Source organism: Xyrauchen texanus, unplaced genomic scaffold, assembly GCF_025860055.1.
Source record: "Xyrauchen texanus isolate HMW12.3.18 unplaced genomic scaffold, RBS_HiC_50CHRs HiC_scaffold_791, whole genome shotgun sequence".
Classification (NCBI taxonomy): Eukaryota; Metazoa; Chordata; class Actinopteri; order Cypriniformes; family Catostomidae; genus Xyrauchen; species Xyrauchen texanus.
Genome location: NW_026266788.1, coordinates 1 through 15,958, shown reverse-complemented (window position 1 = coordinate 15,958; position 15,958 = coordinate 1). Strand labels below are relative to the sequence as shown.

The following is a 15,958-nucleotide window of genomic DNA, read 5'->3' as shown; positions in this document are numbered from 1 at the left end:
CACAAACACTCACATGCACGCACAAACACTCACATACAAACACTCACATGCACACACAAACAAACACTCACATGCACACACACACACTCACATGCACACACACACACTCACATGCACACACACACACTCATACAAACACACAAAAATAAACAAACACTCACATGCACACAAACAAACACTCACATGCACACACACACACTCACATGCACGCACACACACTCACATGCACACACACACACACTCACATGCACACAAACACTCACATGCATACACACACTCATACAAACACACAAAAATAAACAAACACTCACATGCACACACACACTCACATGCATACACACACTCACATGCATACACACACTCATACAAACACACAAACACTCACATGCACACACACACACACACTCACATGCACACAAACACTCACATGCATACACACACTCATACAAACACACAAAAATAAACAAACACTCACATGCACACACACACTCACATACACACAAACACTCACATGCACACACACACTCACATACACACAAACACTCACATGCACACACACACACACACTCACATGCACACAAACACTCACATGCACACACACACACACACTCACATGCACACAAACACTCACATGCATACACACACAAAAATAAACAAACACTCACATACACACAAACACTCACATACACACAAACACTCACATACACACAAACACTCACATACACACAAACACTCACATGCACACACACACAAAAATAAACAAACACTCACATACACACAAACACTCACATACACACAAACACTCACATACACACAAACACTCACATACACACAAACACTCACATGCACACACACACAAAAATAAACAAACACTCACATACACACAAACACTCACATACACACAAACACTCACATACACACAAACACTCACATACACACAAACACTCACATGCACACACACACAAAAATAAACAAACACTCACATACACACAAACACTCACATACACACAAACACTCACATACACACAAACACTCACATACACACAAACACTCACATGCACACTTTTAGGTCCCCCCCTAAAATATCATTAAAATATGTGTATTGTAAATAATATAATGATATATTCTTAAAATAATTGTTTAAGAAATAAAATAATACAAATGCAAACGGGGCAACAACAAAAAAAAAACCCCTTGGTGTCCCCTTCAAAAATTGCTCTTGAGAATTGTTACGTTTATTGTCCCCCCCAACATTTTGATAAACTTTTCGCCCCTGATACACAAACACTCACAAATACTCATCTTTATCTTTTAGCAGCATCTGTGAAACATTCAGGTTATCAGCAAAAGGGTTTTAGTTGAATGTGCAACATTTGGTTTAACATTATTTAGTCCTCTTTTTACTATATTATTTACTATTATATCATAAGATAAATGCCGGAATAATGTTACATATCACCACAGATTATTTACAGAAATGTCCTATTTTAATGTATTTTTTATTATTTATTTGAAATGATTGCAGAAGGTGCAACATGTAGATGCTGCTCTTGAATGCTGTAGCACCCTGCGAAGTGGAAAGTCTTTATATTTTATACTTCTATTTTATTTTATTAAACTGAGCATTAGGCGGAAAAACGAGTTTTAGTTGATTTTTTGTGTGTATTCATTCCATTGTGAGGTTAGACCGAGATAACCGAGATGTCACATGACACGCGTTACTTTTCTCAGCGCTTCTCAAAATGGACCAATCGAAGACACTTATCATGACCGGTAAAGGATTTGTTTCTGTTAATATTATAGAGACAGATTTACGATAACTTACCTACCATGATCTTCGACGTTGTTCATCAATGATATGCTTCCGTTGAAGCCATCCATCAGCGTTCACTCAACTTCATTGTTTAAAAATCGTGTTCATGGTAAACAACCACATTACCCATCCATATACAGCAGAGACATATCCACCAATCAGAGAGCCACGTTCAAAGAAACCCGCGAAATGCGTCACCGAGCGACCATCCACTCCCCTGACGCACTCTCCCTTCACGATTAAACTACTTATATATTTGTACATATGGGGATATTTTCCACTAAATGTAAAATATATTGTTTCTATATTTATAATAAACAACCTAAAATCAATAGTTTTAAATATATTCCCATCGTTTTTTTATTCAACGACATCATTCGCAATGCATCATGGGATTGTAGTCCGTGCCCTCATGGAAGACGGTAATTACACATCCTTTTATCTTTGTCTTTATGTCCAATTTTCAAAAACTTTTTGCCTCAAAACAAAGTTTGAGATGTTGTGATTCATCTCAGATCTGGTTGGTTTGGATCATGGCACACAACTCTTTTATGAAGCATTTAAGTCTATGGAAGAGGAGCCTGGGTAGCGCAGTGAGGAAAGAGTCACGAGTTCGCATCCTCAAGGTCCGGTTGCATAAAGCTGTTTTAGACTAGTCTTACTAGTTAGTCGTCTAAAATGTTGATCTTAATTTTTTCAATCAGTTGCATAAAAATAAAGAATGTTTACATTCAGCTGAGCCAGTGGGGGCTGAAAGGGGCTTGAGTTGAGACTTGGTTGAAGACTTTGACTTGAAAAATGGTAACAAAATGTGTTTTTAATTATTTGGGTTAAATCACTAAATGTGTTCATTAAAATACATTTTGAAGCACTGTAGTCCTCTAATAAGCAAATATTCTCAGCGAATAAAAAATGTATTGAGCGTCCACTGTCGGCCATTTTTTTTAAAGCTGTTCAGTGTCTTATTTTTCCCACAATGCAATGCAAATTAAACTGTCTTACTAAAGACAACTGTGAGCTTGTTTTATGCAACAGGCTTTCTATGGCGTCTTTAGCTAGTCAAACTAATTGTTAGATGCAGTCTTAAGTTAATGGCTATGTTTATGCAACCGCCCCAAGTCTCCTAAGCAACCAAATTGGCCCAGTTGCTAGGAGGATAGAGTCACACTTTTTATGTTGACTTTAAGTAACAGAAACGGTCCAGTTGATGTAGAATATCTACTATGCAACCAAAGCACTTATACACTACCATAAACAAACATAAACACTAACTATAAATGTGAAATATAATGTTACACTGAACGTTGTACACAGTATAATCTCTCTTTATTACAAGTTGAGCTTTGAACAGTTCTCCACCCGGTGCTGTTTGGTCGTGGTTCTTTTCCAGAAGTCCCTGTATATTAAACATGGTTTGGATTTTGCATTTGCTTGGTACATTAATATACAGGAGCCCTCAGATAGAACACAAAGATTAGCATACAGAAACAGAAAATATGCATGTAAAAAATAAAGTAAATATAAAGATGATTTCTAGAGATGTTTGATCAATCTGGGGCATCTAATGCTGTCTGACTGCCTGTTTAACCAATAATAGCTCAAGACACACCAATATAAAGATTTACTACAAAATTTGTCTGTACAAATACAGCTTTTTTCTAGTTATAAATCTTCGTTGAATGACAAAGAAAGTTGAGTTGCCGGTGACAGACTGAATGGCCGCTAATAGAAAGGTTAAATAGATGCGTTTCTCAAAAGATCTACATCTGATAGAGCTGGAACACACGAGTTCAGTTCATGTCTGTTAATGACAGAACTTTGGCTTGAGTCGTTGATAATGACATAAAATGTTCATATCGGCCGCAACATGAAAATTCACATAGTTTAAACTCACAACATGGAACTGAGGAACATTATTTCATGTTTTCTATTGCTGCCTTCAAGTCAACAGTCATGTCGGAATAATTACAGTAAATATATGAGATGAGCACCTATGAATGTCTCCGCAATGTCGTTGATTAGCAACATATCAATAATAATCCACTACAAGTTACAAATTACTTTTCTAAAAAAAAAAAATCTGATTCCTTTACTGATTACGAAGTCAAAAAAGTAATCACACGACCAATTATTTTACTTAATTTCGTTATTTCCAAAACAATTTTGAGGGGTTGTTTTTACCGCTCATTTTCAAAATGCTCAACAAAATAAATAAAATAATTTCTATATTTTTGAATTGTTCATCTTTGTTGTCCCTTCAGCTGTCACACCTGAACATGAACACATTTCAAGATTTACATTTATTTTACAAAAATATTATTTTAGAAATAGGCGTGACCTACAAATTATTAAAATAATTAAAATTGTGATCCAATATTGAATTTTTTTGTAATTTTCTCCCCTTTTTGGATTTCCCAATGCGTTCTAAGTCCTGGTGGTGACATTGTGACTCGGGGTGGCGGAGGACGAATCTCAGTTGCCTCCGTGCATCTGAGACCGTCAATCCGCGCATCTTATCACGTGACTTGTTGAGCGTGTTACCGTGGAGACGTAGCGCATGTGGAGGCTTCACGCTATTCTCCGCGGCATCCACACACAACTCACCACACGCCCCACCGAGAGCGAGAACCACATTATAGTGACCACAAGGAGGTTACCCCATGTGACTCTACCCTCCCTAGCAACCAGGCCAATATGGTTGCTAAGGAGACCGGACTGGAGTCACTCAGCACGCCCTGGATCCGAACTCGCGACTCCAGGTGTGATAGTCAGCGCTAATACTGCTAAGCTACCCAGGCCCCGGTTACACTACTTTTTGACTTCGAAAGTAATTAAATTACAGTAACTACTTACTTAGTAATTATAACAAGTCCAACACTGGTAATTACTGATTACACTTGGGGTTTTATTTAATTTAATTGTGTGAGTGTGTGTGTGATCTTTGCAATATCAAATTCTTATTGGTCATAATTAAATTCTAATTGATCATATATAAGCCACCTGAGTATTATTTCAGCCATGTTTTTTTTTCATTAATTGTTTTATTACCAAATTCATGCTGCAGAACTACACTACCCACAATCCCGAGGAGAGATCATCCAATCAGAGAAGTCAGCTGTTACCATGGAAATGGCTGAAAATGAATGGGAAAAATAGTATGAGTTTACCAGGAGAACTTGAAGACAGCAATACAGACAGAATATATGACAAGAATATCTCTTGAATGATGTTAGCTTTAAAAAACATTTCAAACAATTACTTCCTGTATTACAGAACAATGCATCCTACACGTCTTCGACCAAAAAACTAAGCAGTAACGTATCATGAAAACATGACTTGTTGTGTGATGTTTCATCATGTTGAATGTCCAGCAGGTCAGAGAGACGAATGTTTCATGTGTGCGTGAAATTCGCTGCACACGTCTCTGTGGTTTGGGACTCAAGAAATCAGCCAATAAACTGCTGCTGCTCTGTGACAGATGTGTTTCTGACACACTCGCAGATCCGGATTTCCACAGGAAACATGTTTGTGTCCGTCGTTTGGACGAGCGTTACAGGAGTCTAACGGGATTTCGAGGCATTATTGTCCTGGCCTCTCTAGCGCCGCCCCAGTGGGCGTTTCACGCCATTGTCTCTTTTCCCGGGAGTCTCCTGTCGTTAAAGGTATGCATGTTAATCACTTCCTCCGTTTTGACAATGGCGGGCGGCTGCGGTTTCTGTTTCCGTTGCCGTTGGCATTTTAAAGACACTCGGAGCTCCTCAACCATCGCGCTGCAGAACGAACGCTACAGGAAAGACATAATTATATTGCTTAAACTCCAAGTGAGGTTCAACACAGTCATCAAAATGTGATATTTCTATGAAATGTTCAAATGGATTCAGACTTCAAATGGATTGTGTTTACTCAACGTGATTTTTACTGCTTAAAATGAGCGAATGCAACACAATTCTTTAGCATTTGGTCTTTACTTACAGCTGAAGTCATTAAAACTAATTTTTTAACCCCTCCACCGAATTCATATTAGCAAACTATAGTTTTAGCAAGTCGTTTAGGACATCTACTTTGTGCATGACATGAGTATTTTTCCAACACTTGTTTACAGACCGATTGTTTCACTTTTAATTGACTATAATCACAATTCCAGTGGATCAGAACTTTACATGCACTAAGTGAACTGTGCCTTTAAGCAGCTTGGAAAACTCCAGAAACTGATGCCAACTTTTAGACAATTAGCCAATTAGCTTCTTATAGGAGGTGTGCTGAATTAGAGGTGTACCTGTGGATGTATTTTAAGGCCTACCTTCAAACTCAGTGCCTCTTTGCTTGACATCATGGGAAAATCAAAAGAAATCAGCCAAGACCTCCACAAATCTGTTTCATCCTTGGGAGCAATTTCCAAACTTCTGAAGGTGCCACGTTCATCTGTACAAACAATAGTACACAAGTATAAACACCATGTGACCACACAGTCATCACAGCGCTCAGGAAGGAGACGCATTCTGTCTCCTAGAGATGAACGTAGTTTGTGTGAAAAGTGCAAATCAATCCCAGAACAACAGCAAAGGACCTTGTGAAGATGCTGGAGGAAACAGGTGGATGAGTATCTAGATCCACAGTAAAACCAGTCCTATATGGACATCACCTGAAAGACTGCTCAGCAAGGAAGAAGCCGCTGCTCCAAAACCACCATAATAAAGCCAGACTAGTTTGCAAGTGCACATGGGGACAAAGATCTTCATTTTGGAGAAATGTCCTCTGGTCTGATGACACACTATTGAACTGTTTGGCCGTAATGACCATCGTTATCTTTGGAGGAAAAAGGGTGAAGAACAGCATCCCAACAGTGAAGCATGGGGGTGCAGCATCATGTTGTGTGGGGGTGCTGCAGGAGGGACTGGTGCACTTTCTAAATATATGACATCATGAGGAAGGAACATTATGTCAATATATTGAAGCAACATCTCAAGACATCGGACAGGAAGTTAAAGCTCATCGCAATTGGGTCTTCCAAAGCACACCTCCAAAGCACACTTCCAAAGATGTGGCTAAATGGTTTAAGGACATTAAAGTCAAAGTATTGGAGCGGCACCACAAAGTCCTGACCTCAATCCGAGGCCGACAAACCTGACTCTGTTACACCAGTTCTGTCTGGAGGAATGGGACAAAATTCCAGCAATTTATTGTGAGACGCTTGTGGAAGGATCCCCAAAACATTTGACCCAAGTTAAACAATTTAAACTCAATACTGACAAATACTGACAAAGTGTGTGTAAACTTCCGACCCGCTGGAATTATGATATAGTCAATTAAAAGTGACACGATCGGTCTGTAAACTTCTGCCCCGCTGGAATTATGATATAGTCAATTAAAAGTGACACGATCGGTCTGTAAACTTCCGACCCGCTGGAATTATGATATAGTCAATTAAAAGTGACACAATCGGTCTGTAAACTTCCGACCCGCTGGAATTATGATATAGTCAATTAAAAGTGACACGATCGGGTCTGTAAACTTCCGACCGCTGGAATTATGATATAGTCTATTAAAGTGACACGATCGGTCTGTAAACTTCCGACCGCTGGAATTATGATATAGTCAATTAAAAGTGACACAATCGGGTCTGTAAACTTCCGACACGCTGGAATTATGATATAGTCAATTAAAAGTGAAAAGCTAGCAATAAGCTGCAAGGTTCAATAGAGTTATTTGAACAAACCAAATTTAAGTTGGGTTAACTCATTTCATTTCGGTTTCTCTATACCGTGTATATGATATGTTTGCGCTTCGACTGGTACCTTCTCTATCTGAGCGTTCTGTTTGGATTTGTACAGCACCTCCCGACGGCGACGTAACACGGACAGCACCAGACCGGCGGCAGAACGATGAAGATCCCCCGATGTTCTGCACGCCGAAGCGCTGGCCTCTTTACTCTCCTCTTCCGGACAGCCGTTTCCTCTCCACCACTTCTCCTTCATCATGTGCAGCTTCCCTCCTCCTGGAGCTGCAGGATGGCGATGGTGATCTTGTCTCGGTACGGAGAGCCTGCGGGGGACACCAAATTACAACAGCAGGAGGTGAAATACATGATGAGAGATCCTAAGGACTGCAGCACAATTCACAACTCAATCATTCACATGGAAACGGTGTTTTTCAGGAGTATTCGAACGAGCCTTGGGTAGTCGCCCAGGGTGGCATCTTGCGGGGGGCTGCATGTGGTGATGGCCAAACATTATTAATGGTGAATCTATGTACTGATGATCATTGTCCCAGGTCTGTCAAAAATGTTGAGTGATCCAAACATCATCTGGAGCCTGAAACTGAACTTCTGATCAGATTTTAGGAGTGAACCACTTAGATGCACAGAGAACTATAGGACGCTACCTTGCTCCCTATTTAGTAAATGACTTAAAGTGCACCTATTATGGTTTTTAAACGTGTTTAATTTTGTTTTAAAGGTCACACATAATAGATTTACATGCATCCAAGGTCAAAAAACACTTTAAATTGTTTAAATTGCAGCATTACCTTTTTTCCCCAGTGTCAAAAATGATTCAATGATCCGTTCTAAAGCATTCATTCTGAACTCCGCCTTTCAGAGAGCATACTCTGCTCTGATTGGTCCATTCTAAAGCATAATTCTGAACTCCGCCTTTCAGAGAGCCTACTCTGCTCCGATTGGTCCGTTCTAAAGGATTCATTCTAAACTCCTCCTTTCAGAGAGCCTACTCTGCTCTGATTGGTCCGTTCTAAAGCGTTCATTCTAAACTCCGCCTTTCAGAGAGCCTACTCTGCTCCGATTGGTCCGTTCTAAAGGATTAATCCTAAACTCCTCCTTTCAGAGAGCCTACTCTGCTCTGATTGGTCCGTTCTAAAGCGTTCATTCTAAACTCCGCCTTTCAGAGAGCCTACTCTGCTCCGATTGGTCCGTTCTAAAGGATTCATTCTAAACTCCGCCTTTCAGAGAGCTTACTCTGCTCTGATTGGTCCGTTCTAAAGCATTCATTCTAAACTCCTCCTTTAAGAGAGCCTACTCTGCTCTGATTGGTCCATTCTAAAGCATTCATTCTAAACTCTGCCTTTCAGAGAGCTTACTCTGCTCTGATTGGTCCGTTCTAAAGCATTCATTCTAAACTCCTCCTTTCAGAGAGCATACTCTGCTCTGATTGGTCCGTTCTAAAGCATTCGTTCTAAACTCATCCTTTCAGAGGGTGTGTGGGCTAGGATTCCAAAAAAGGTCAAATCTGCATCCAAAGATGCAAAGGTGCACCTTATGCAATTGAAGATCCTACACCGATTCTATTGGAAACCCTCTAGATTGTATAGGCTTGGTCTTAAAGACATATACACCTGCTGGCTGATGCCAATCAGAAGTTGGAGACGTTTTTGGGGTTGTGGAATGGGGTTTTTGGGGTTTGGGGACTCTGGAATGGACAATGTTGGACTGTAAAGAGCAGTGGATAGATTGGCAGAAGAAATGAGGGTGACGAGAGTGAGTTTGATCATTGATCATATAATTGATCATAAGTCAATCACACAGTTCACAGTAATCCATTACACAAGTGAATTTGTCAATCAGTTGGAGATTTATTATGAGGGCTTGTTTAAGGACCCATCAATGTACAGCTAGGCCAGACATTTTTTATTTTAGAAACAAGCCACATAGTGCCCAATACTACAGGACACATCCTTAACCTTGTTGGTAATTAAATAGGTATGAGGTAAAGGCCGTACGACTCCTGCGCCAGACATGTTTGTGTCACGCCTCGGTGTGTTAGCGCCATAAAAATAAAATGTTTAGGTCACTGTGTCATTAAATATAGTTTAATACTAATAAACACATCTTGAGATCTCTTAGATCGCATGTTTGTGTGTGTGTCCGCTGAAGTGTTTGTTCACTGTATAAACTGTGTGTTGCTCACACAGCTGAAGTTTCACTTACTGCCCTCTGGAGGAAACAGGTGGTACTACAAGCACTGCGATTTGTATGTGCGATTAAATGCGATTAATTGATCGAGACACTATGTAATTAATTCGAATATAATGTGTACTTGCTGACCAAGTGAACAAAAGTGTCAGTGAAGAGCATGCATGAGGTGACATATAAGACCAAACACAGAAATAAGATGCATGAACACACACAGATTAGATAAATTACTTTACTGCCTCGAAATCACAGTGATAAAAGTGCCCAACCCCTTCATATGCATCAATAAAACAATCTAAAACATGATGACTGATGCATATTCATACATACAGCGTCTGCTACATCTTTAAACATCATTGCACAAGATGTTTTACATGATAAAAGCATTGATGTTATTCCAGGAAGATTTATTTTGTCCTCCAGTGGAACCGTGCCGTGTCCCGCAGCGGTGAGTCAGATTTAAACCCTCGTCCCGTGGAGCACGCTCAATGCACAATCCGCAGCGGGACACTGTCAGATCAAAGACGCTTGAATCCCGAGTCTGGGGACATGATTCAATGCCTGTTAATCAGCCGAATACAAATTGTGCATTTGAGAGCATGTTTTACACGCCTGAAGCGTGCAGCGTAGCGCAGTTAACGGGATTACACAGATGAGCGACTGAAATAACAAGCAACAGAGGAAGAAAAGCCAAGGAGAGGATTTGAGATGGATAAATATTCCCCTTCTTAATTTCTCCACCCACACACACCTCCTTTTAGATATTAATGCTTATAAACCCTTTATCTGTCTTTCTTGTGAGACACGTCGCATATTAATAAAACAGATCATCGCTGTGCTCGTCAGCAGACCCCGTTTACGCCTGGTGCTTTCTGTGATGCGGTCACACGTGTACAGCGCTAAATCACACGTGTGAACTAGATCACAAACGTTTTGTGACCACGTCACATTTAACGACGCTAATTTCTCCTGATGCGTCCTGGACAACAGTGAAGGTGTCAATCAACCTGTGTGCTGAAACACGGCTGTTGTGCAAAGGCAAAATGCAGTAACTACACTGATGGTTTTTGGCTCCAGCTCAGTCAGATTAAGAGGGCATGTCGTGTCTCCATTAAAACAGACAATAGGTTGAGGAATGTTTTTTACTAGTTGTTGATATCAGGAATGGACATTTGCACTAATAACAATGTAACCATTGATATAAACATTATAATTCTTACTAGCGAGAAGCGTTTTTCAGATAAATGCAATAGTAATTGCACTAGTAAAATTAATTATAAATATCTGTAATTACATTTAAAAACAGAAATGATAGATCGTTGTGAGATTGTTTGGGCCGCTCCTGATAGTCGAATAACCGTTAGTTACCGTAATGGTTGGTCCGCTGGAAGCGACGCACACCGGTATTAAGCTGGTTGGACGCTAGGTGGCACTATGGGGTAGTTTTCATTAAGCAGGGTTAGGGTTAAGCCTACACAATAAAGCAAGACCCCTTGATTTCAAACTTTGAACTTTATTTGTATTTATTTGAACTAAAAGTTCAAATGAAACTGGAAATAAATAAATAAGTGCATTTAAAATGTGTGTTCAACTAATTGAAAGACGGTTGGGTATTTTGTTATCCAGGAAAATACATCATGTGTGTGAATACATTTGTTTTGTTCCCTCTTGAAACAGCTTCTAAAGTCAGTAGAGGGTAAATTAGATACTTTTCAGTTTGCGTATAAACAAAAATGGCAGTCCTGAAGATGCAGTGGAAACATCTGATCCTGAAACATCTGGATCAAGCTGCGTTCACACTGCCAGTCGCTTTTGTCAGGTCGCCAGCGGCTGGCGGTGAAGTCGCTAGTGGGCGTTCCCTCTACTGGTTGCCTAGTAACGTATATAAATGACATTCACGGATGTCATTCCATTGCTGTTGACAGCTGAATCTCTTTTCTTGGCTTAAAAGCAAACATTTTGGAGGGAAAAGACTAAATAGAAATGGAATCAGTACATAAAATGCTTTATATCAAAGATGAATGAGAAACAAGGCGTGCTGGTTGCCATAGCGGCTGTTTATCTGCAGCGAAAATGTAAACGCCGGTCTGTCTGGGTGCACAAAATCCCCGCGATCTCAGATAAACCTTTCCACGCAGTATTTTTCTTAAAAATGTCCTTGTACGTGGGAAGAGACATTTCATAGAGCACTGGAACATTTCTAACAGCAAGAATTAGCCTTTCATCCATCTTTCCGTTACTGCAGGAGCTGAGAGAGAGAGGTGGGCATCCCTCCTCCTTCCTGGGTTTCAGCACCAGCGTAAAGGGATATAGACGGGCAAGGCCGAGCCAAGAACCGGCTTGACGATATAAATAATAGTTTTAATGATAAACTTAAACAAAAGACACAAACACACACATGACGGACATGTCCGTAAAAGCTCTCTCTCTCTGTCGCACCATCCTCCGCAGTCGGCCTTTATCCCTCTCGGAGGCTTGATTAGCCTGATATGGGACCGGGAGTGTACAATCACGACCCCGCCCTCCCACACTGTGGCTTATGGTCCCTCCTACGAGTCTATGGTTTTTTTTTCAGGTGTTAGTAGAATAACAGCACACCTCTCCTCATCAACACACATGATTTGAGGGATCATTCATGTCTGGAGCACAATGACACCGCTAATAAACAGCACGATATTTGAGGCGTGCATTACTCACCCATGGGCGTTCCCACCGCGACGCCTTCGAAGTCGATGAGTCCTCCGATCTGCGTGAGGTTACAGTTTCGCTGGGTGACGAACTCGATGGCGGTGGACTCCATCAGGAAGGCGTAATCAGACGTGAGTACTCGATGGATGCCCTCCTCAACGCTCTTCACCAACACGGTCTGTCGACGGCTGTTCATAAACTCCCACATCTTATCATACGTTGAGATCTTCGTTTTCTACCACAGAGAATATCAGATCCAATATAACAAAATAAACAAGATATGGTGGGATGCAATGCAACAAATAACACTTATTAATATTAATAATATTCTGTGCCGCTTCATGCAATAACAAATATACAGCTCAGATTAAAAATGAACAATACAATATAGCTGCAGTACCTTAAAGAAAGTCATGGTGGCGCCGTCCTGCACCACACCGTACAGGATCTTGGTTTGTTTTGCCAGATCATCAGCAGAATCGATGGGCTTACTCCATCCGCTCACGGTCAGGAAGGCGGCGAGGTTTGCCGTGTACTGATGAAATAATAATGAGAGTGAAAAACCACCAGATTCCTCCAACAATCCTCGTGGAGAGAGCTTTAGGCATGAGCTCCGAACCTGAGAAAATCAGCTTTTATTCAGTGCACTGTTCAAATCCTTTGTGTTCCCACACAATAAAATGTACCATGGCTTTACTATAGTAACCATATTTAATATTCATAGTGAAATAATAGTAATAATACAACAAAAACAAAACTATAATGATAAAATTCATGACTTTGTAGTTATTATGGTTTTACTACAAATACCTTAATTGGCCATTTGCAGTGAAACCATAGTAACCACAAGATTAAACATTACTATAGTAATACTGTAGTAACCGTGATTGTAGTAACTTTGCGGTTGTAGTTTTACTATTGTAATACTGTAGTAACCGTGATTGTAGTAACTTTGCGATTGTAGTTTTACTATAGTAATACTGTAGTAACCGTGATTGTAGTAACTTTGCGATTGTAGTTTTACTATAGGAATACTCTAGTAACCGTGATTGTAGTAACTTTGCGGTTGTAGTTTTACTATTGTAATGCTGTAGTAACTGTGATTGTAGTAACTTTGCGATTGTAGTTTTACTATAGTAATACTGTAGTAACCGTGATTGTAGTAACTTTGCGGTTGTAGATTTACTATTTTAATACTGTAGTAACCTTGCGATTGTAATTTTACTATCGTAATACTGTAGTAACCGTGATTGTAGTAACTTTGTGGTTGTAGATTTACTATTGTAATGCTGTAGTAACCGTGACTGTAGTAACTTTGCGGTTGTAGATTTACTATTTTAATACTGTAGTAACCGTGATTGTAGTAACTTTGTGGTTGTAGTTTTACTATTGTAATTCTGTAGTAACCGTGATTGTAGTAACTTTGCGGTTGTAGATTTACTATTTTAATACTGTAGTAACCGTGATTGCAGTAACTTTGTGGTTGTAGTTTTACTATTGTAATACTGTAGTAACCGTGACTGTAGTAACTTTGCGGTTGTAGATTTACTATTGTAATACTGTAGTAACCGTGATTGTAGTAACTTTGTGATTGTAGTTTTACTTTGTGGTTGTAATCCCTTAATTATCATTCCATTTGCCGTGTGAACGCCACTCGTGTGTCTACAGAACTGGATTCATTCACTTCAGCTGTTGTGTTTTCTTTTATTTGGTTTTCTGTTGTGATGCAACCTTAAAGCTCTGTTTAGAAAACAGACGGTAAATGCAGTGATTTCTGGGATATTCAGGATTGTTTGAGAAGTGTGTATGGCAGTGTGTTATTGCCGCTGTACATCAGCAGACAGAGAGAGACGAGATCTACGGGACTCACCCTGCCGCATGAGCGCTCCGACACCAAACCAGAAACTGTTGAGCAGCGTGAAGTTATTCTCCACCACGTCTGAGTCGGGGTTACAGGGGTGAGGATTATACCACTCATACGGACTGAACCTGAACACACAGAGAACACACACTCATGCATTTACTGCCACAGCACACAAACTGTGTTACAACTGATTGATCATTAATGAAATATTTTATTTTGTGCTTTTTGATCATGTTTGTTCATTATAAAATTGTTGATTTTTAAGCACATTGTGTTTCGAGGTGAGTTGTAATTGTGATGTATGTTTTTGATCTGAACTTTGTTAGAATCAAACATATTTATTGTAGTTTAAGAATAAATCTAACAAAATTCAGGAGGTTATTGCTTGCAAGTAAAACAACAAATATTATATCAAGTAAGTGTATATACTTAAACGAACCTTTATATTTAATGACATTTATTTCTAGTAATTGTATCATGTTTTTAGGATGTTTAGATATTTGTACACAATTTGTGTGTGTGTGTGTGAGAAATTGGGCTGGTTGCTAGGGAGAGTAGAGTCACATGGGGTAACCAAATTGGGCCAGTTGCTAGGGAGGGTAGAGTCACATGGGGTAACCAAAGTGGCCCGGTTGCTAGGGAGGGTAGAGTCACATGGGGTAACCAAAGTGGCCCAGTTGCTAGGGAGGGTAGAGTCACATGGGGTAACCAAATTGGCCTGGTTGCTAGGGAGGGTAGAGTCACATGGGGTAACCAAATTGGCCCGGTTGCTAGGAAGGGTAGAGTCATATGGGGTAACCAAATTGGCCTGGTTGCTAGGGAGGGTAGAGTCACATGGGGTAACCAAATTGGCCTGGTTGCTAGGGAGGGTTGAGTCACATTGGGTAACCAAATTGGCCCAGTTGCTAGGGAGGGTAGAGTCACATGGGGTAACCAAAGTGGCCCGGTTGCTAGGGAGGGTAGAGTCACATGGGGTAACCAAATTGGCCGGTTGCTAGGGAGGGTAGAGTCACATAAGAGACACATAACAAAAGTTACGTTAAAAAGCCCATTTTGAACTGATGGTGGCGCTAGAGTGTTTGAGTTGGAGAGCCCAATGTTGGGCAGATTGATGATCAGACCCTCAGCAATGAATGTGCCAAATTTCACAACTTTCCAATGTACGGTTCAACAGCCTGGAGAACCTAAAATGGGCTTGACCACTAATAATCCTGAAATTACACAAATGGCCGTTTCCTTATGAAACGGTTTCTCCGAGCGAGGGTCACATGTTACCTGGCTATGACAAACAGCACACAACTGACACCCAAGCAGGCCAGCAGAATATACATCCAGATATCCGGGGACAGAGGGTTGAGGAAGGAGAACACACCGGGGTTGGTGCCGTTGGGTTTGCGGTACAGGATGCTGATGCCCAGCGTCATGTAGGGTTTGGAGAAGTCGATCACTTTCTCTCGGCGCACGCGTGATGGTCAACGGGCCACGGCCAGATCTGCTTTCTGTCAATCATCAACAGACAACACAACACACCAATCAAGAGAGATCTGGCAGAAAAAATTGTTAATAATTGCAGTTAATAATGTTCCTCGTATAAAGCTCCCATATGATTTCAGAGGCAACAATGTTGCAAGCGTTTCAAATGCAGATTTTAAGGAATAAATCAGTGTGT

The 15,958-nt window shown here is 40.4% G+C and overlaps 1 pseudogene; it reads right to left on the bottom strand.

Annotated features, from left to right (window-relative positions):
• Positions 1-5,042: 5,042 nt before the first annotated feature.
• On the bottom strand, positions 5,043-15,740 carry LOC127642777 (glutamate receptor ionotropic, kainate 2-like; annotated as a pseudogene).
• Between the last annotated feature and the right edge of the window lie 218 nt (positions 15,741-15,958).